The sequence below is a fragment of the Dendropsophus ebraccatus genome, chromosome 2 (genome assembly GCF_027789765.1).
Source record: "Dendropsophus ebraccatus isolate aDenEbr1 chromosome 2, aDenEbr1.pat, whole genome shotgun sequence".
In the NCBI taxonomy this organism is placed as follows: Eukaryota; Metazoa; Chordata; class Amphibia; order Anura; family Hylidae; genus Dendropsophus; species Dendropsophus ebraccatus.
In genome coordinates, this window is record NC_091455.1 from 64281978 (window position 1) to 64303660 (window position 21683).

General features: G+C 45.6%; 2 long non-coding RNA genes across 2 annotated transcripts; one reads left to right on the forward strand and one right to left on the reverse strand.

Moving 5' to 3' along the window:
• The first annotated feature begins 558 nt into the window (after positions 1 to 558).
• Positions 559 to 2372, forward strand: LOC138784483 (uncharacterized). The gene is made up of 3 exons (XR_011361855.1): positions 559 to 982; positions 1078 to 1231; positions 1815 to 2372. It is a non-coding gene; the product is annotated as an uncharacterized lncRNA (long non-coding RNA).
• Positions 2373 to 4855: 2483 nt separating this feature from the next.
• LOC138784484 (uncharacterized) lies at positions 4856 to 5658 on the reverse strand. The gene is made up of 3 exons (XR_011361856.1): positions 5544 to 5658; positions 5166 to 5312; positions 4856 to 5017 (listed from the first exon to the last, which is right to left on the reverse strand). It is a non-coding gene; the product is annotated as an uncharacterized lncRNA (long non-coding RNA).
• Positions 5659 to 21683: the final 16025 nt, after the last annotated feature.

A 21683-nucleotide genomic window follows, 5' to 3' on the forward strand; every position in this document is an offset into this window, starting at 1 on the left:
GGAGAAATCCTCCCATATAATGTTCTGATAGTGTCATCATAAGGAGGTCGCTTTAATAGTACGCAAATCACGCACAAGATCTGGCGCCGGCTGATGATGCTATAGGCTAGCGACACAGCGTGGACACGCCCCCTCTCTGTAGTACATGCACGTCATCAGTGTGCGTAGCGGGGTGGTTGTTTAGCCGGAGTGTTTGGTGTGCTGTGCTAATTATGTTCACTGCTCGGCTAATGAGTATTTTGCCTTTTAGCGCTGCTCTGCTGTGTACTTTGTCAGGCGTTGTAACGTCGGAAGCACACACAATACGCAGCAGCCACGTTCAAAGAGGCGTGTGCGCCCATTATGGCACTTGTAGTGCAGCGGCTTACGACGTGACAAGGCCGGACACAAATGGGTAAGCTGAGCAGCGTTACATGGTGTCACATAGCAATTAGCCGAGCACACGACACACAATTGTTACCCCCACCCACACCCCCGCTACGCACAGTGCTGAGGTGGCGATACTACAGAGAGGAGGCGTGTACCCCCCGTGTCGCTATCCGATCCCAGACCCCCGCGCCGGATTGTGGCCTTCCATTCCCTAGTAGTAAGCACATATATTTTCAACAAATACTATGAGGACATGATGTGAGTAGTAGTGTACTGTGTATATGATATGTCCGCCAGCAAACATCATGGAGGGAGGGAGTTAGCTGCAGGTGAAGCTGGAGACCCCACCCACATAAGTGAGGTACTATTTACAATCAAACATGGCGTGTAGCATGTGAAATGGGTGTAGGAGCTATGACCTTATTGACTAATAATTTCTAAGACGTTACTGTGATTTTATGTTATTTTCAGGTCCATGCTCGCCCACTGCTATGGGACGGGCCTGCGGCTGGGTACAGAAGCCGGCTAACGCGGAGTGCCGCATGGAGGGAGGTTGCCCGGATTGTATACCCAGATTGGGACCAGCATACTAGATTACAGCAATGGAGAATTGGTAAGTTGTTTAGCCACTGTGGCAAACCATAAACTCGAGTGTTATGGTCACCTGACGCTGATATATTCCTAATGTGTGGATGCTTTTGGTTTAAGCTAACTATGTGGAGACCAGGTGGTCCAGTGTGAGGGACAGATTCATCAGGCAGCGACGGCAGCTGATCAGGCGTGGGGCCTCCCAAGAAGAACTGGCCGCTTTGCGTTTTGCCCCAATGCTGCGTTTCATTTTGAATTCCACCAGACGCCGCAGGTAAGTGTGTGTGTTAATTGCATGTGTCCATGGTAGGATCAGATGATGACGGAAGTAGCTCAGTGTCTTATGTGTGCAGACATAGACATGTGTTATATTTATATAGATTATATACTTTGAGGCTCCAGCAGGGGGAGCAGTATATTTAGTGAACACTTTAGAGTAATCTCTATTTCGGTAAGATGAGGCGCCCCCTGCTGGACACAAGAAAACTAACAAATGCAGCCTGGGCTAAACGCTTTGGGAACAGCTTTTGATCCCTCCAGGATCTAATCCAGAACATAAAATGGCAGTTATGCCAATAGCGTGGACTGTATTCATAATGTTTAAACAATGGACGCAATGTGTCCATAGAGTAAAATAATGTTCCACTGGGGTGGCCTTGTGAAGACCCACATTTTGGGTCAACAGTGTGTGAATATTGTGTAAAAAGTTCTAGTGTGCCACCTCGTACATAGAAAATAGTGTGAAAGCAGGCAGAGTGTAATCCTGCATTGGATGCCTCCATTTTAGTTATATGGCTAAATATGTCCTTAAACAAAAGTGCCATCTTAGATAGTGACCAGTGTTGTTTTCTCCTCAGACCACAAGTAGTTCAGCAACCAGCAGAGGCCTCATCGGATGAAGAGAATGAAGAACCTAATCTGGCACAGGGGTTGGCCAGGACTCCACCACCAAGATGCCAAGAGGGTCCTGTGGAGCCTGCCGAGAGAGAGTGACATGTGCCTTGACCGTCCACCAACATTTGTGTTTGTTCCGCACTCCCTCTCCTCAGCTACACCAACACCACCCCTTGTCTGCTACACTGTAGGGCCTTTGTGCCAACCGCGGCTTACTAGCATTAATATTTGGCTAAAATTTGTGCGCACCAGGACCACATCAATAACACACTGTTTCCAAGGTCGGCCATCACATTAGCTAGGGATGACAATAACAGCTTGGGGGGATTGGGATGTCCCTTTTAGTTTTGTTTTGCCAGAATACAGTCAGGCTGGCTGTGGCCTTCACATATTGGCCAGACTATTGCCTCTGCACACTATTCTAACTTCTGTCAACATGGTCCAAAGTAGTCTCCACACACCCTCGCCCACATCCACCCACACACACTATCATGTGGATGTGAATTTTTTTAGACATGTAATAAAGCCATTTCGACATATCTTGTTGTTTCCAGAATTATTATTTTTGACTTGGTTATGTTTTAGTGTTTAAGGGTTAAAAACCAAAATGATTATTGACTGGCACTAAGGAACTACGAAATACGCTTAAAAACACTTATTGGCCTTTTTTTGCATAGAAAGATGTATTGAATGTTGCTATTGTGTGTTAGTAAATTTACTTGTCTGCTTTACGTTAGTATAAAATTAACACATGCTGGATGTCCTTCAGGAGGATATTTCTAATCATATCTGAGACATTGCTGTATGTGTTAAAATTTATGTGTCATGATAGTAAATATTAATGTAGTTAAGTATTTCATTTATCAGGCCAACACTCTCCTGCTCTGCCCACTTCCTGCCTTGGCCACAGATGTCAGCAGAGAGCACTGTCATACATGAAAAACAATGAATCGCAACATTCACTACATGTTCGTAGTAGGTTCACAATACGTGTATTTGAGTCCGGATATTTTGGTCAGTATTGTTAACAAAACCAGTAGTGGATTAAAAACACAAAGTCTCTGTTCACACAATGTTGAAATAGAGTGGATGTGCGCCATTTAAAGTGAAATATTGCACTGTTTTTCTTAAGAAGGGATGTTATTTGGAAATGTCCTTATTTAGTGTTTTAATGGCGCACATCCACAACATTACAACATTGTGTCAAGAGATCCTTTGGGTGTTTTGAATCCACTCCTGTTTTTGTTAGCTATACTGAGTGAAATACACGTATTGTGAAGCCACTAGCGAAGATGTAGTGAATGCTGCGATTACTTGTTTTTCCGGTCTGAGCCTGCTCTATGCTGACATCTGTGGGCAAGGCAGGAAGTGGGCAGAGCAGGAGAGGCTTGTGATGATCACTAACATATTTTGGGACATTAATGTTTATTATCATGACACTATCATTTCCACATAGAGCTGGATGTCCGATGGGAGTAGAAATCGCCTCCTGCAGGACATTTAGCATGTGGTCATTATGTACAAAGTGGAGGATATATCAACGTAGACACAATAAACGACATAATGTAGCGTTTACACAGGCAGATTGATGTGATGGATTTTTGATAAGAAATCCAGGAGATGACTGTAGAAAAGGAACAGGTGATAAAGTAAAGAGCGACATTTCTCAGCTTTTAATACACTCTTCTGTGTTTTACTTTAAAAAATGTGAGGATAAAGATTTTTTGGGAACCGCAACCTAAGTAGACCACATCAAGCTGGCGCACCTGGGTGATGTGTGGAGGGATATGTGGTGTGTTAATAGTGATTGTTAAGAAGTGAGATGGACTGTGGCACTAGAAGATATCAGATCCTGTTACATATCCCACACTAGAAAGTTCGACATATAGTGCGCACCCTGCTGGTCACTCCATAGGAAATGCACATGTTTTGATCACATCAATGTTTCAGCACACTAGGTTCAAAGGACTATACAATTAACATTAGCAGGATGTGACCATGCTCGATAATTACTGGCCAGTAGTATATGTAGTGAGGTTATGTGTATTTTCGAACACTACTATGTGTGAACACACAACATGGTTTACATACATTGAAAAGGCAGACACTTTGTTTAGTGTAATAACAAAATATATTTTTGGTTTTATTAAAAAGATAAGGCAAATTAAATATAAACCAATACATCTGGCTCAAATAAAACAAAATTTAATAAAAAAAAAAAAAATACCAGAGACAGGTGACATACATGCGGAAAAACATCAGTCCTGTGGCCGTGGCTCATAACGGAGGCTGTGAAAGGGGCACGGGCACGGCGCCTTCAGGAGTCATGAAGTAGTCAGCAAAGAGGTTCCTGACCACTATCCCGCGGTTGAGTTGTCTCCCTTGACCATAGTTGACAGGGGCACTAAAAGCTGGCAGTGTTTCCACGTTCACCTCCGGGGTGGGAGCATAGTCCCGAAGGTAGTTGTGGAGAACACAGGCAGCTTTAATGACCATGTCAACTGTGCCCAAGTTCAACTGCAGGGCAGTGGTAAACACTCTCCACTGACTAGTCATGATTCCGAAGGCGCACTCCACAAAGTTACGTGCCCGGCTCAGCCTCCGGTTAAATACTCTCCCCCGTTCATCCAGCCCTCTCCGTGGGTAAGGGCGCAGCAGGTTGTTCAGTAAAGGGAAGGCTTGATCCCCTACCATGACGAATGGAGCGGGATGCGTGGTACCCGGAAGAGGAGTGGGAGGAGGTAGAGTCACGTGATCTAACAGAATTCGCCTCCCAAACTCTGATCTCAGTAGCGCCCGGGAGTCCCCAGTACTGCCATAGGAGCCGACGTCGATGGCAAGGAAACGATACGTGGAATCAACAACCGCGATCAGGACCACAGAAAAAAATTTCTTATAATTGAAATACTGTGATCCTGATCGCGGTGGTTGACGCACACGTATGTGCTTGCCATCAACCGCCCCTATACAGTTGGGGAAATTGGCCACAGACTGAAAGCCTGCTGCTGACTGCAACCAAATCTCCCTGGTCGGACTGGGCATCACGATGGGCTGCAAATGCTCCCAGATCACGCCGCACGTGCACCTCACAATTCCTGAGATGGTCGACGTACCAACCCGGAATTGGAGGTGCAACGATGCATAACTCTCCCCTGTCGCCAAGAATCTTAAAAAAAAAAAAAAAAACATAAATTATTTTTAGTATTCGATTTCACATTCAGCTAAATATTACATTATTACATATTTTAACACTATATTAGATTTAACTACAAATACATGAACAAATAGTTTTAATTCAAAGAAAGCCTCTTCACCTTAACGTTATGAGCAGACGGGCCACAGGAGGGATGGATTTCCGCATGTAGGTGTCCTGTCTCTGGAGATGTGGGCTCAAAATGGCAAGTAAATTGTCAAACGCCTCCATAGGCAGCCTGACGAAGTCCTGGAACTTGTCAGGATGTCTGCAACAAATGAAGAAAAATATTGATCACAAATATTACACAGAAACACACATCATAGGAAGATGTCATACGGTTTACAAATGTTGAAATTAACATCAAACGTTGTAAGGATAAACCAAAACAAAAATATAACATAATGGACTTTGGCCTACACATTTGGGGACAGTAACCTTTACATTTGCATATTACATTCAAAGATTAGCCAAGTTTGATCTATTAAAATCGACATACCGTCGCAAATCATCATACAGGCAACCAATGTGGCCCCGTGTCTCCCTCCGCAGATTGATGGGGTGGACCCAATATCGCCGTCCCACCTCCTGCAGACGGCGCTGCTCTGCGTCTTTTTGCCTCTGAGAAGAATTTGTTAAAAAATTACATTAATAATTTTGAAGACATCTCAATTAGTCACAAAATTATTACACTGTTGCATTTAAGGACCTTGTGTCAACAGTACTTAAGGGAGCTTGCATAAACAATACATTTAAATCAATGGTTTACGGATTATAAACCGAAACAGTTTGTAAGGCTAGTTCGAAAAAAGGTACATAAAGCTTGACAAAAAAAAAAAAAAAAAAAAAAAAATTATTATACTTACACACAAACCCAGGTAATAATTACGCATCTTCCACAGGATAGAAAGCACCACGAGCTGGTGCTTGCGGCGCAGCCTCATACGCCGTGCTGGACCATAGGGCGCATTATTAGCGGCATCACACATCTTTGGCGATTGTTTAGTTTGCTTCAAAACAATACAAGCATATGGGCGTACTTCGCGAGTGGGCGGAGATTTTATAGGGATGTGGGTGTGCTTATTTGGCCCGGGGGCAGATTCATGAATAAAATACATGCTTTCGAGCGGGGCCAAACAAGCCAAGAAACATCATGACACTACGGCCGGACTCTTACGATAAGACCGTAAGTGCTTTTCAAATACAGCCGCCAGACCACCCGGAGATGTACGGGACAGAAATTTTTACGGCCGCACTGTTACTACGTGTGAAACCGGCCTAAGTCTGATTATGTTGTTATGTTATTCTATCTATCTTGAATTTTATATATAAGCCATATTCATACAAAATTCATACAAAATTCATACAAATGCCTAATGGTGCGTTTACACAGACAGATTTATCTGACAGATCTTTGAAGCCAAAACCAGGAGCAGACTATAAATAGGGATAAGGTCATAAAGGAAAGACTGGGATCTATCCTCTTTTTATATCCATTCCTGGCTTTGGCTTCCAAAATCTGTCAGATAAATCTTTCTGTGTAAACGCACCCTAATGCTAAGTTTACACGAGGCGATATTGTACGGAAAAATCATTTTGCGATCGTGCGCCCGCAGCCCGCCCCCCCCCGCTCAACCGCAGCCCCCTGCGCCGCCCTCTGATCGCCACCCCGATCGCCACCCCAGCTGCTCCGATCGCCCCCCCCCCCGCCGCCGCCCCGATCGCCACCACCGCCGCTCCGATCGCCCCCCGCCACTCCGATCGCCCCCCCGGCCGCTCCGATCGCCCCCCCCCCCGTTCTGATCGCCCACCCCCACCGCCGCGGCCGAGAGCATACGTTTCCTGCTCCGCGCAGCAGGTCTTCCGACATCCCCGGCTCCCATCTTCAGCGCATTGATTGGCTGAAGAGATGAGCCGGGAATTTCAAACGGCTCCTCTTCATCCAACCAGCGATCCTCTTCAGCACTGATTGGCTGAAGGGGAGCCGTTTGAAATTCCCAGCTCCCCTCTTCAGCCAATCAATGCACGACAGCACTGATTGGCTGAAGAGGGGAGCCGGGAATTTCAAACGGCTCCCCTTCAGCCAATCAGTGCTGCCTTACATTGATTGGCTGAAGAGATGAGCCAGGAATTTCAAATGGCTCCCCTTCAGCCAATCAGTGCTGAAGAGGAGCACTGATTGGCTGAAGAGGAGCCATTTGAAATTCCCGGCTCATCTCTTCAGCCAATCAGTGCGCTGAAGAGAGGAGCCGGGGATGTCCGAAGACCTGCTACGCGGAGCAGGTAACGTATGCTCTTGGCGGCGGCGGGGGTGGCGATCGAGCCGGCGCAGGGGGCTGCGGATGAGCGGGGGGCCGGGCTACGAGCGGGGGGGCGGGTGGCTGGCGATTGGCGGACGGACTATCGCGCGACGACTGTTTACACGAAACGATCTGTGATTTTTTTGCGATCGGCGAACGACGATTTATGAACATGTTAAAAGATCAAAATGAACGATTTTTCGATCGTTCGCCGCGTTAACACGTACGACTATCGTTCGAATTAGTTATCGCGAAAATTCGCCCGATAATCATTTTGTGTAAACGTAGCATAAGGGTCCATTTACACAGAAAGATTATCTTACAGATTATCTGCCAAAGATTTGAAGCCAAACCCAGGAATGGATTTGAAAAGAGGAGAAATCCCAAGCTTTCCCTTATGACTTAATCTCTGTTTATGGTCTGTTTCTGGCTTTGGCTTCAAATCTTTGGCAGATAATCTGTCAGATAATCTTTCTGTGTAAATGGACCCTTAGGCTATGTTCACACAATGTTTAACAGCGTTTGTTGCATAGCTGGCCGCCGGGCTGCATTCAGGACGTTCCTGCAGCCGATACAGGTGTGCCATCGGGTGTGCCTGCAAATCAATTATCAATTTACGCTGACTTTACATTGCGTGAACAGCTATTATTTCTGGATGCTGTTCAGTGGACAGTGTCCGGAAATAATAGGCATGTACATTATTTTATCGTCCGTTCTAAAGAACGGCCATTAAAATGACGGTGTGTGAACACAGCGAGCAGCATTGCATTTACTTCAATGCAATGCCGCCCCTGCAGTAAAGAACTGGCGCTGATTCCATTGCAATCAGTGGTCGTTCTTTACTGAAATATTACTATTAAGATCTTAAGAAATATTATTATTAAGATCTTGTGGTGTTGATGTAACTACTGTACCTTAAGGGGGTGTTCACATTAACCTCTTAGCGCCCCATGACAAACCTTTGAATGGCGCAGCCAGGCAGCAGATCTATTAGCCAATGTGGGTCCCTGACAGCTGCATTTAAATGCTGTGCTCCCGGTCTCTCTGGTGTCTAGTGGGGGAAAAAAAAGGGCTCATATAGGTCTCTAGGTGAAAAAATGGGCTTTGGCCTTTTAAACTTAAAGTGGAAAATGCTAAAGCACAAAAATGAAAATTGGCTTTGACCTTTAAACCTTAAGCCACAGGATAAACTGAAGCAGTTGGCTCTGCAGGCTGTGTAGCAGTGTACTTAAACCTCAGCTTCTATTCACTCCAGTAGGAGCAAAGGCTGCAGTACACAAGTGCCGCCACCATCCCTCAACAGGGAATTAAGTCAACTGCTTCTGGCTCTGTTCTAAGGGCCCCATTCCACGTAGTGAAAATCGGCCAAATCGGCCGATTATCGCTCCGTGGACTAGAGACAACGATCAGCCGATGATCGTTGTCATTGGCTGAACGTTGATATAGGTCCGGACCTATATTTGTCGGGCGCCGACCGCGTACCGCTACGTGGAATAAGGGTGCGCGGCTGGTGACTGATGATATACATTACCTATTCATGGTGCAGGGCTCCTCTTCCCCTGCTTCTTCCGGGTCTCGCGCGCTCCTCCATCGTCAGGACCTGTATCAGCTAAAAGGCCGCTCAGCCAATCACAGGCCGCGGCGGTCCTGGCTGGTGATTGGCTGAGTGGCTTGTCAGCTGACACAGGCCGCCCTAAAGCTGGAGGAGTGCACGGGACCCGGGAGAAGAGGAGCCCTGCACCATGAATAGGTATGTATACTAGTTAAGCAAGAGCTGCAAGGACATTGGTAACAATGTCCTTGCAGCCCTTGTTTAACGATAATCGGGGCCATGGAATAGGCCCAGTAAACGAGCGCCGATCTAGCATCGGCCCGTGGAATACCACCCTAACTGTAGTGTGGGCACCAAACTGCTGACAGGTTAATAGGCAGTACTCTGCCCATTAACTATTGTTAGCCTATACTGGGGATAGGCTATACAATGTTTTTTTTCCTGTAAACCCATTTACTGTAAGTACTTTGAGGGAGTTTCCACATGCATTACAATGTGGACTCCCCCTCAAAATCCACCTACAATCCAAGCCCCATTGACTGCAATGGGAAATCTGCTGTAAGGTTATGCAAGATTAGGCAGAAGTGCAGCATGTGGAAGGATAATAAGATAAATGTCCACTATTGTTTAATTCTTCTGGGTAAACATCTATAACCTCCATCAAAGTGTATATATGTTGCAGTGAAATGATAGAATCAGGGATTCAGGGATCAAATCATAGACCCCTTTTAGGGAAATGATGGAATGGAATTCTATCATTTCCCCTGCAACATACCTCCTGCTCCCCGCTCTGATCCCCTGTCCACCTCGTCCCGTCTCTCCGGTCCCTTGTGCTGTGTGATGCTGCTGATGCTGCCTCCTGCTCCCCGCTCTACTCCTCTGTCCTCATCCAGTCCCGTGTGCTATGTGATGCTGCCTCCTGCTCCCCTGTCCGCCTCGCCCCATCCGTCCGGTCCCATGTGCTGTGTGATGCTGCTGATGCTGCCTCCTGCTCCCCTGTCCACCTCCGGTCCCGTGTGCTGTGTGATGCTGCTGATGCTGCCTCCTGCTACCCCCTCTGTTCCTCTCTCCTCCTCCGGTCCCGTGTGCTGTGTGATGCTGCCTCCTGGTCACCTGTCCGCCTCCTGTCCCGTGTGCTGTGTGATGCTGCCTTCTGCTCCCCTTTCTGCCTCCTGTCCCGTGTTCTGTGTGATGCTGCCTCCTGCTCCCCTGTCCGCCTCTGGTCCTGTGTGCTGTGTGATGCTGCCTCCTGCTCCCGGCTCTGCTCCCCTGTCCGCATCCTGTCCCGTGTGCTGTGTGATGCTGCCTCCTGGTCACCTGTCCGCCTCCTGTCCCGTGTGCTGTGTGATGCTGCCTCCTGCTCCCCTGTCCGCCTCTGGTCCTGTGTACTGTGTGATGCTGCCTCCTGCTCCCGGCTCTGCTCCTCTTTCCGCCTCCGGTCCCGTGTGCTGTGTGATGCTGCCTCCTGCTCCCCGCTCTGCTCCCCTGTCCGCCTCCGGTCCTGTGTGCTGTGTATAATCACACAGCACACAGGACCAGAGGCGGACAGGCTCCTTCTGCCTTCTCCTTCTCCTTCTGCCTTCTGCTCTCAGCTCTGCTCCCCTGTCCACCTCCGGTCCTGTGTGCTGTGTGATGCTGCCTCCCGCTCCCCACTCTGCTCCTCTGTTGTCTCCGGTCCTGTGTGCTTTGTGATGCTGCCACCTGGGTGGGGGGAGCCTCCTCGGCAGAGCCCAGCACTTCCCATCTGCCGCTGCAGCCGGTCCAGTGTGCTGTGTGATGCTGCCTCCTGCTCCCTGCTCTGCTCCCCTGTCCGCCTCGTCACGTCCGGTTGTCGTGTTACTAAATAAATATAGAGCCGGGTGACTCCTGACTCGTTCATTCCATCATTTCCCTGAAAGAGGTCAGTGATTTGATCAAATCACTGACTTTCTTCAGGGAAATAGAGGAAGGCCATTTCATAATTTCCCGGGATTTCATCAAATCCCTGAATTCTATAATTTCACTGCAATATACCTGTGTATGTATATATATATATATATATATATATATATATATATAAATTAACAGTTGTAATATGCAAATGCATCAACTGTATCATAGATGCATTCAATTGGGATGTGATGTTAGTAATCCAGTCACAAAGTGCCAAAAGAACATAGCCAAGAATCTATAAAAGTAGTTGTCTACCAATATGGCACCATACAGGCATTCTTTAAAATAATATAGATCTCACCACAATCAACCTATATACAGTACACACCAGCAGTGGAAGGGCTCCCTCCATAACATCTATATGCATACTTTATACAGTAATTCAACCTAATATTGTTCGAAGTTTAGAAAGGAGCCAATTAGTCCCTTGACAGCTATCAGTCACAGAAATTGCAAGTACCAGGTACATGTTACAATCCATGTAAGTTGCAGATAGATATGTTAACATTAATGGCATATAAAGCTAGGCTCCTCAGAATAATACCTATGGATATACTCCATATAATAGAAAGCCGCACATAATGATGGCCAAAATAAACTGACCTACAGTACATCACAATCAGAATAATGTAGATGTATAAAAATATACAAAAATAATAATAGTAAAGACCCTTATTTACATGTGGGGTATACGTGCAATTCAGCTCCTTTCACTTTAGAGGAAGAGAGCTGCAAAACCGCACCTTAAGTGGAGGGTGACACTCTTTCTGTAGGAAATGTTTTTATTTTATTTTATTTTTTATTTTTATAACGCCTTTAACTTCTGCTTCAGGAACCAACATGTCAATTCTTGATTCTGTGTGGAATTAGGCTCTAGTACTTTGAAATTCTGCTCCAAATTCACTTTGATGAGCAATTAACTAGGATATGAGTTAGATTTTTATGAGGAGCAAGAATTTTTTATGAGGTTTTTCCTCCATCAATTCCTCAGCAATTTTACCCTTTCATTTAGAAAAAGCAATACCACCAGTTGTGAGTATGTGATGGCAGTAAAAAAAAAAAAAAAAAAGGTTATTTTGCTTTGAACAGAAAAGTCCTTATACATCCACATACAAAAATACCTGGAAATGAAAATTTGTTCTAAATACCGTTCTAAATGTAAGAAATTGTGTACTTGCAGAACATATATTATTATTATTATTATTATTATTATTTTTATTATTATACTGACAATGAGAAACCGGTATCTCTCTATTTGATACGATCAGTGTGTTTGGGAAGGGGGGGGGGGGGGCAAGAATGGCCACTAGAGGTCAATACCGTTGCCCTTCAATGATAGGTTACAGTTCACAAACACTATTATAGATGTATATACAAAATAACAATCAGTCTCCGCTGTGAATCAATGTTATTAGGGGACCAATCAAATTGCCAGTATATACAAATACACACTGATAATAAGTGTCACGGCAACCATAACAAGTACTGACTAGAGCACAGTCAGAAATCGTTGTGCCACATACACATCATTGAATACATCATCCCAATATACACACATAGTATGAGAGATAGAGTACCGGTGCCCTAGTCTGGTTATAGGGCTGCAGGGCTTTTCGCCCATACTACTAGGTAGACTATATACTAGCTGACTATCTAGTTAGTCTAACTCTCCCCGTATAAAGCCGGACAGTAAGTGATCTGCCGGCCCTGGGGACAGAGACTCAAGTGTAGCGACAACCAGGATGGATACAGACAGACACCAACATACACTCGGCTGCAGTCACGAGTATTGAGCCACTCATCAATGCTTATTAAAAGACAAGGGCAGGCGTTTGTGGAAGAATGTAATCTCCTATATAAGAGATTCAGAGCTCGTGGCTATCCTAAGAAAATCCCTCATAAGGCATTTGCTAGAGCCAGGACCACACCACGCCAGGACTTACTTAATGATAGACCCAATGACACAAAATCAACTAAACTTATTAGATGTATTGGAACCTTTGATCAGAATAATATTCAGATCAAAGAGATTCTTAAAAAATACTGGCCGATTCTATTGGCCGATCCTGACTTAAAAAACATAGTCTCTCCGCATCCAGCTATCACCTATAGACGCGGTCGTAATATTAGAGAACATCTAGTCAAAAGCCATTATGCGGAAGAACGCACTTCGAATTGGCTACAATCCACTACTGTCGGCTCATATCCCTGCGGACATTGCAAATTCTGTAAATTTTTTCCTAAAACAAAGTCCTTTAGAAATCCTCCTGATGGAAAAAATTATGATATAAGAGACTTTATCAATTGTCAATCCACGGGTGTTATCTATGCTATGCAGTGTCCTTGCCCGAAGCTTTATGTGGGCAAAACATTACAGCAATTGAGACATCGTATCTCCCGCCACATAAGCGATATAAACACGGGCAATGACAGCGCAATAGCTAGGCACGCAAGAGACTTTCATGAAGGCTCCCCCACAGTATTTAAAGTGTGGGGAATACGTAAAATTACACAGGGCCCACAAGGAGGGAACTTAGATACTAAGCTCCTCCAAGAGGAGTCCCGTTGGATTTACAGACTTAAAAGCCTCAGTCCATTAGGTTTAAATGAGGGCTTTGCTTTTACGGCATTCATCTAATGATCATAGTCTCTATATTTATTGGTAACATTGAGATCTGCCCATCCGCTCTTTTAAGAGCTTTTTCTTATGATTTAATTTGGGACATTCCTATTATTTATGCTTACTAGCAAAGATAAGCGCCTATCTGGTTGTAATCCAGTGTCTAGAGTCTTTCCTCCTAAGTGTATGATTATATTTACTTTTCAATATACGTACCTAATGCGCTGTGAGGTTCTCATCGCCTAAGTGTTGGCGCAGGGTTTCCTGCGCATCTACGTCATGGGAGTCCCGGTCTCATGGGCAGTTTACTACTGTTGACAGCGCATGTGCGGGTAACCCTTTAGGACGATTGGATACATAGACTGACTCCTCCTACGTCTGCTACCATTGGAGAATGCACTCTACCTGGAGGTATAAGAATCCCCACGAAGGCGCGATGCGGCACAGTGCCCGTACCTCTTGACAAAGGCACATCGTGCCGAAACATGTCGAGGGGGCCTGACCTTGTCTTTTAATAAGCATTGATGAGTGGCTCAATACTCGTGACTGCAGCCGAGTGTGTATGTTGGTGTCTGTCTGTATCCATCCTGGTTGTCGCTACACTTGAGTCTCTGTCCCCAGGGCCGGCAGATCACTTGCTGTCCGGCTTTATACGGGGAGAGTTAGACTAACTAGATAGTCAGCTAGTATATAGTCTACCTAGTAGTATGGGCGAAAGCCCTGCAGCCCTATAACCAGACTAGGGCACCGGTACTCTATCTCTCATACTATGTGTGTATATTGGGATGATGTATTCAATGATGTGTATGTGGCACAACGATTTCTGACTGTGCTCTAGTCAGTACTTGCCGTACTTACACTCATTGATTTGTTATGGTTGCCGTGACACTTATTATCAGTGTGTATTTGTATATACTGGCAATTTGATTGGTCCCCTAATAACATTGATTCACAGCGGAGACTGATTGCTATTTTGTATATACATTTATAATAGTGTTTGTGAACTGTAACCTATCATTGAAGGGCAACGGTATTGACCTCTAGTGGCCATTCTTGCCCCCCCCCTTCCCAAACACACTGATCGTATCAAATAGAGAGATACCGGTTTCTCATTGTCAGTATTATCTGACTTTTTCAGACACCTACGGTCCACTCATTTTTTGCTATTTTTAAACTTATGTTTTGCATTAGTAGATATACCCATTGTTAATAAAGATATTTTTAGTAGATATAATTCTGTAAAGATTCTGGGTAAATTTAGAGTCCTATTTAGTCCAGTCCCTCAAACTGGTTTTAAGTGTATTTTTGTTTAAAAAGAAGGTTTTAATTTAGGTCAAAGTCACAGCAACATGTCAAAAGTTTTAATCGGTAAGGGCCCCTGCAATCAGTAGAATGAGTTAAAAAATCTGCATAACAGCATGCTGCACTTCCCCACAGTCATCTCCATACAGGAAGCCCCATAGATATAGGCTATTCTTACACACTATATAACTGACTGTAAACTAGCAATGGCCATTGTTATACTGGTCGAACTCCGGGTGTTGTTTGTACGTTCCTGTGGCCATCAGAGCTCTGTCAACCACAGGAACACTTATTAACGGCCCATTCGGGGGGTGTCTTAAAATCAATTAAGCATTGATTTCCATACACACCATGGATGAACATACTACAACCGTGTGCGCATGGAAGAATAATAACGGCTGCCGTTGGTGGAACAGCGGCCATTATTAGTTGACATGCTTGTGTTTTCCATGGCTGTTGTCTGTGTGGCGTGTGCACGAAACAGACGACATGCCTAGGCTGAAAAGAATAGCTGCTGTTTTCATTAAAAACAGTGGCCGTTGTGTGTGAACATAACATTATAATGAAACTGCCTAGATGGAGATCACTGTGAGACAGATAAGGAATTGTGCACTTCTCCCACTTTATTTTCCTGATCGGTGGGGTCTTAATGCTGAAACCCAGACTGACCAAAACTTATGACGTGACCCTGTCAGAAGTTTTTAACCCCTTCACGTCAGCATTCTGTATATAAACGTTCCTATTGCACATACCTTGTGCAGTAGGAATGTATATATACGTTCCTGCTCTGACGGGGCTTTATGATGAGAGCAGGATCGCTGCAGAGATAGCGATCCCGCTCTCATCTGAGTGAAGCACCAGAGATAATGAGAATCAGCTGCGATCCCGCAGCTGACCCCCATTAACCCCTTAGTGACCGCTGAAACGGCGGTCACTAATGGGCCGGTGCCGCCGCTGTATTTCATTTCCCCCCACCGTGAATCCACGGTGGGGGGAGATGAAATGAGTAAAATCAGACCCCCGATTAGCCACCCTAGTGCCCCTGTAACTAACCCCCCCCTCCCCGTTCACAGTGATCTAACAGTAAAATGAATGAAACACCCATGCTCTCCGCCACCGGAGGTAGCGGAGAGCATAGGGCAGTGATCGGGGACCCCCCTATACTATATACCGCTGATCGCTTGTACCATGTGCTCCCCAGCACTTTTTATCCCCTGTCACCAATCATTCATCATAAAAAGTGATACTGTGCCTCCACCCCCCAAGTCGCCCCCCACCCCCCCAAGTCACCCCCGTCCCCCAGTCACCCTCTCCTACCCCATATACTCACCTGATCCTGGAGCTCCTTCCTCCTCGACGTCCAGGCTGCTTCTGAAGTGCACATGCGCTCCAGAAGCAGCCAACTCTGAAAATTTTAATTGGTCTCTGTCACTGAACTATGATTACTGTTATAGAAAATATCACAGTAATCATAGTAATACAGTGAAAATAAATGTGTAAAAATGAAAAAAGTGAAAAACATACAAAAAAATAAAACACACACTTTTTATTATAGTAATAATTGCAGTTTACTCCCAAATTACCCCTACCCCCCAGATTACCCGTAACCACCGCAGGTTGCCCGTAACCACCCCAGGTTGTCCGTAACAACCGCACGTTGCCCGTACCCACCGCAGGTTGTCCGTAATCACGTCAGATTGCACGTAACCCCCCAGAGTACACGTAACAACCGCACGTTGCTCGTAACCACCGCACATTGCCAGTGACCCCCTCCAGATTGTCTGTAATCACCCCAGATTGCCTGTAACCACCCCAAATTATATGTACCCACCCCAGATTACCTATAAGCACTTCAGTCTATCCATAACAATTCTAGATTGTCTGTAACCCCTCCAGGTTGCCCGTAACCACCGCAGGTTGCGCATAACCACCCCAGGTTGCCCGTAATCATGCCTGATTACATGTAACCCCCCAGATTGCATGCAACCACCGCAGGTTGCCTCTGACCACCGCATGTTGCCTCTGACCACCGCACCTTGCCTCTGACCACCGCACCTTGCCACTGACCACCGCACCTTGCCTCTGACCACCGCACCTTGCCTCTGACCACTGCACCTTGCCTCTAACCACCCCAAATTGCCAATGACCCCCTCCAGATTGCCTCTGACCCCCTCTGAGGTACCCACCTCAGATTACCTTTAAGCACTTCAGTTTATCCGTAACCACCCCAGATTGTCTGTAACCACCCCAGATTGTCCCTAACCACCCCAGATTGTCCGTAACCACCCCAGATTGTCCGTAACCACCCCAGATTGTCTGTAACCACCCCACGTTGCCTGTAACCACAGCAGGTTGCCTGTAACCACCCTAGATTGTCTGTAACCACAACAGGTTGTCCGTATCCACCCCACATTGCCCGTAACCACCCCAGGTTGCCTCTAACCACCCCAGGTTGCCTCTAACCACCCCAAGTTGCCTCTAACCACCCCAGGTTGCCGTAACCACAGCAGGTTGCCCGTGACCACCCCATGTTGACCGTATCCACCTCAGATTACCCGTAACCACCTCCAGATTACACGGAACCATCTCAGACTGCCCGTAACCACCTCCAGATTACCCGTAACCACCCCAGACTGACCGTAACCACCTCACATTACCTGCAATCTCATTTTTTATTTTATTTTAGTAACTGCGCTATTCTAATAACTATTACTAGCTGCGGTTTTGCTCCAGCAAATTGGCGCTCCTTCCCTTCTGAGACCTGCTGTGTGCCCATACAGTGGTTTATTGCCACATATGGGGTACCGTTGTACTCAGGAGAACCTGCGTTACAGATTTTGGGGGACATTTTTTCATCTGTTCCTTGTGAAATTTAGAAATTTCAAACTAAACCAACTTATTATTGGAAAAATTCAAGTTTTTCATTTTTACTGGCCAATTTTGAATACTTTCTTCTAATACCTGTGGGGCCAAAATGCTCATCCTACCCCAAGATGAATTCTTTGAGGGGTGTACTTTCCGAAATGGGGTGACCTTTGTAGGGGTTCTATTTTGTAGACATTACAGGGGCGCTGCAAACGCACCTGGCGCTCAGAAACTTCTTCAGAAAAATCTGCACGGAAAATGCTAATTGGCGCTCCCTTCCTTCTGAGCCCTGCTGTGTGCCCATACAGTGGATTATACTCACATATGGGGTACCGTTCTACTCAGGAGAACCTGCGTTACAGATTTTGGGGTGAATTTTCTCTCCTGTTTCTCGTGAAATTGAGAAATTTCAAACTAAAAGAACATATTATTGGAAAAATTCGAGTTTTTCATTTTTACTGTCTACTTTTGAATACTTTCCTCTAATACCTGTGGGGTCAAAATGCTCAATACACCCCAAAATTAATTCTTTGAGGCGTGCACTTTCCAAAATGGGGTGACTCATGGCAAGATTTTACTCCGCTGGCACTACAGGGGCACTGCAAACGCACCTGGCGCTCAGAAACTTCTTCAGCAAAATCTGCATTAAAAAAGCTAATTGGTGCTCCCTTCCTTCTGAGCCCTGCTGTGTGCCCATGCAGTGGTTTATGCCCACAGATGAGGTACCTTTTTACTCAGGAAAACCTGCCTTACAAATTTTGGGGTACTTTTTTTTCTCTTTTTCCTTGTGAAATTGAGAAATTTCAAACTAAAGGAATATATTATTGGAAAAATTCGAGTTTTTCATTTTTACTGTCTACTTTTTAATACTTTCCTCTAATCCCTGTAGGGTCAAAATTCTCACCACACCCCAAAATGAATTCTTTGAGGGGTGCACTTTCCAAAATGGGGTGACGTATGGCGAGATTTTACTCCGCTGGCACTACAGGGGCACTGCAAATGCACCTGGCGCTCAGAAACTTCTTCAGCAAAATCTGCATTAAAAAAGCTAATTGGTGCTCCTTTCCTTCTAAACCCCGCTGTGTGCCCATGCAGTGGTTTATGCCCACATATGAGGTACCTTTTTACTCAGGAGAACCTGCTTTACAAATTTTGGGGTACGTTTTTTCTCTTGTTCCTCTTGAAATTGAGAATTTCAAACTAAGCGAACATATTATTGGAAAAATTTGAGTTTTTCATTTTTACTGTCTAATTTTGAATACTTTCCTCTAACACCTGTGGGGTCAAAATGCTCATCCTACCCCAAGATGAATTTTTTGAAGGGTGCACTTTCCAAAATAGGGTGACTTATGCAATGGAAAAGCTAATTGGCGCTCCCTTCCTTCTGAGCCCTGCTGTGTGCCCATACAGTGGTTTATGCCCACATATGGGGTACCTTAGTACTCAAGAGAACCCGCGTTACAAATTTTGGGGTGCTTTTTCTCTCATGTTCCTTTTGAAAATGAGAAACTTTAATCTAAACGTATATATTATTGGAAAATTTTAATTTTTCATTTTTTTACGGCCTAATGGTGAATACTTTCCTCCAGCCCCTGTAGGGTTAAAATGCTCATTATACCCCTAGATTAATTCTTTAAGGTGTGTAGTTTCCAAAATGCGGTCACTTATGGGGGTTTCCAGTATACAAACCTCCTAAATCAACTTAAAGAAATAACTGGTCCCTAAAAAAATCAGTTTTGGAAACTTTCACAAAAATGTGGTAATTTGCTGATAAATTTCTAAGCCCCGTAACACCCTAAAAAAGTAAAATATGTTTATGAAATGAAGCCAGAATAAAGAGGACATATCAGTAATGTGACTTAGTAACTAATTTATGTGATTTGACTTTCTTTTTTTAGAAGCAGAGAATTTCAAAGTTCATAAAATGCAAATTTTTTTAATTTTTCATGATATTTTGATGTTTTTCACAAAAAACACACAAAGTAGTGACCAAATTTTGCCACTAATATAAAGTGCCATATGTGACGAAAAAACAATCTCAGAATCGCTAGCATACGTTAAAGCATCACTGAGCTATAAGCGCATTGAGACAGGTCAGATTTTGAAAAATGAGCCTGGTCTTTTAGGTGCAAATAGGCTTGGTCTTGAAGGAGTTAAACTTTAAAGTGTCGTTATAACTTCCAAATTCTAATGGAAAACACCACACTTTCTGTGTTCTGACTCTTTTTCTTCCCCAAAGAGCCTGACACCTTGAGCTTTGACTCTCTTTAAAGGTCAGATTTCATGTGCTTATTTATTTATTTTAACCCCTTAACGACATCGGGCGTAAACTTACGCCCTCGCGCCCTGGTACTTGGCGCATCAGGGCGTAAATTTACGCCCGATGTTTCCCCGATCGCTGCGTGTTCACACACAGCGGTCGGGGAAGATGGCCTGCTATAAATCATAGCAGGCCATCATAGCTTCTCGGCACGGGGGGTGGTTAACACCCCCCGTGCTTACGATCGCCGCTATAGGCTGATCAATTCAGATCAGCCAATAGCGGCGATCGGAACCTTTCCGGGTCATCGGCGACCCGATGACCCGGAAAAAAATGGCGGTCGGTGCTGTCCGAGGACGGCACCGACCGCCATTACTGTAAAAAGTAATGGTGATCGCCGTGCCACCGGCCCGATCGCCGTGAACGGCCGGCCGGTACCGGCCGGCCATTCACGGCGATCGGGCCGGTGGCACGGCGATCAGAGTCCCACAATATAGTAAATACCTGCCCTGGACCCCTCAGCTAGGTAGCCGAGGGGTCCAGAGCAGGTATTTGTACATTACTCACCTGTCCCGGGCTCCTGATCGGCGTCTTCCGGGTTCGCGGCATCCTCGTCTTCGTTCGGGTCTTCGGCTTCTTCCGTGACGTCACGTTCGGCTTCTCTCGGCTATTTTCGGCTCCAGCGTCGGCTCTTTCCGTATTTTGCGCTCTGCTGCCCTCTAGCGGCTGATATGTGTAATACACTTATCAGCAGCTACAGGGATGTTCAAATGTAGAAATTTTTTATTTTTTTTTTTTTCAAATTTTTTTTTTTCTATTTTCCGCACCCTATCGCCGCTGAGTGTTGATCTGCATCGCACGAAAGTGCGCTGCTAATCAGCAACTCCTCCTTTTTGGCGTAGGGTGTTTTTTTTCTATATTCTACTGCCACGGTCTGCTTATAAGTGCCGCACATAAGTGCGGCATTTATCAGCAACTCCTTTGTTGGCGTAGGTTTTTTTTTTATACTTACTGTAAAAAAACACGTAAAAAACACTACATTACACCACACTACATTGAATAAAGTTTGACACTACACCACTACATACCCCATATACCAATCCCCGTATAAAGATGGCCCCCAGGGTGTTTTCGGCGTCAGAGGGATACGTTATTATTACCTCCGACACCGAAACAGCCAGTGAGGATGAATGGGGGGGATCCTTCTTTCCTCCATTCATCCTCATCATCCAGTGACGTGTCTGGGGGTAGCGTAGCGTACGCTGCCCCCCAGACACGTCTTTTCTGCCAGTACCATCCCAATAAGAGATGACGGTATGGTGTGAAATTCTACAAACTCTGTGAGCGTGCCTTAGGGTACACTTACAGATTTCGGGTACGTGCACACTGCGGAATGGCGAAGGATAACCCTTTGTGCATTCCACAGCTGGCACCCGCCGGCGGACTGATGCAGGCATGTGTCTCCACCCGTGTCATAGACTCCATTCTATGCACGGGCGGATTCCATCGTCCATCCAAAGAATGAACACGTTGGACGGAGAGCGGAATCCGCCCGTGCATAGAATGGAGTCTATGACACGTGTGGAGACGTGCGCCTGCATCAGTCCGCCGGTGGGTGCCAGCTGTGGAATGCAGGAAGGGTTATCTGTCGCGATTCCGCAGTGTGCATGTACCCTTAGAGTGTATGTAGGAAGGGACACCCGAATCCAGCCCCCAGATGCCCCCCTCCCCCCCATCCTCGGAGTTAGTGGGAAGATCGTCCGGGAACTGATCTTCCCACTGCTGGATAAAGGTTACCACCCGTACGG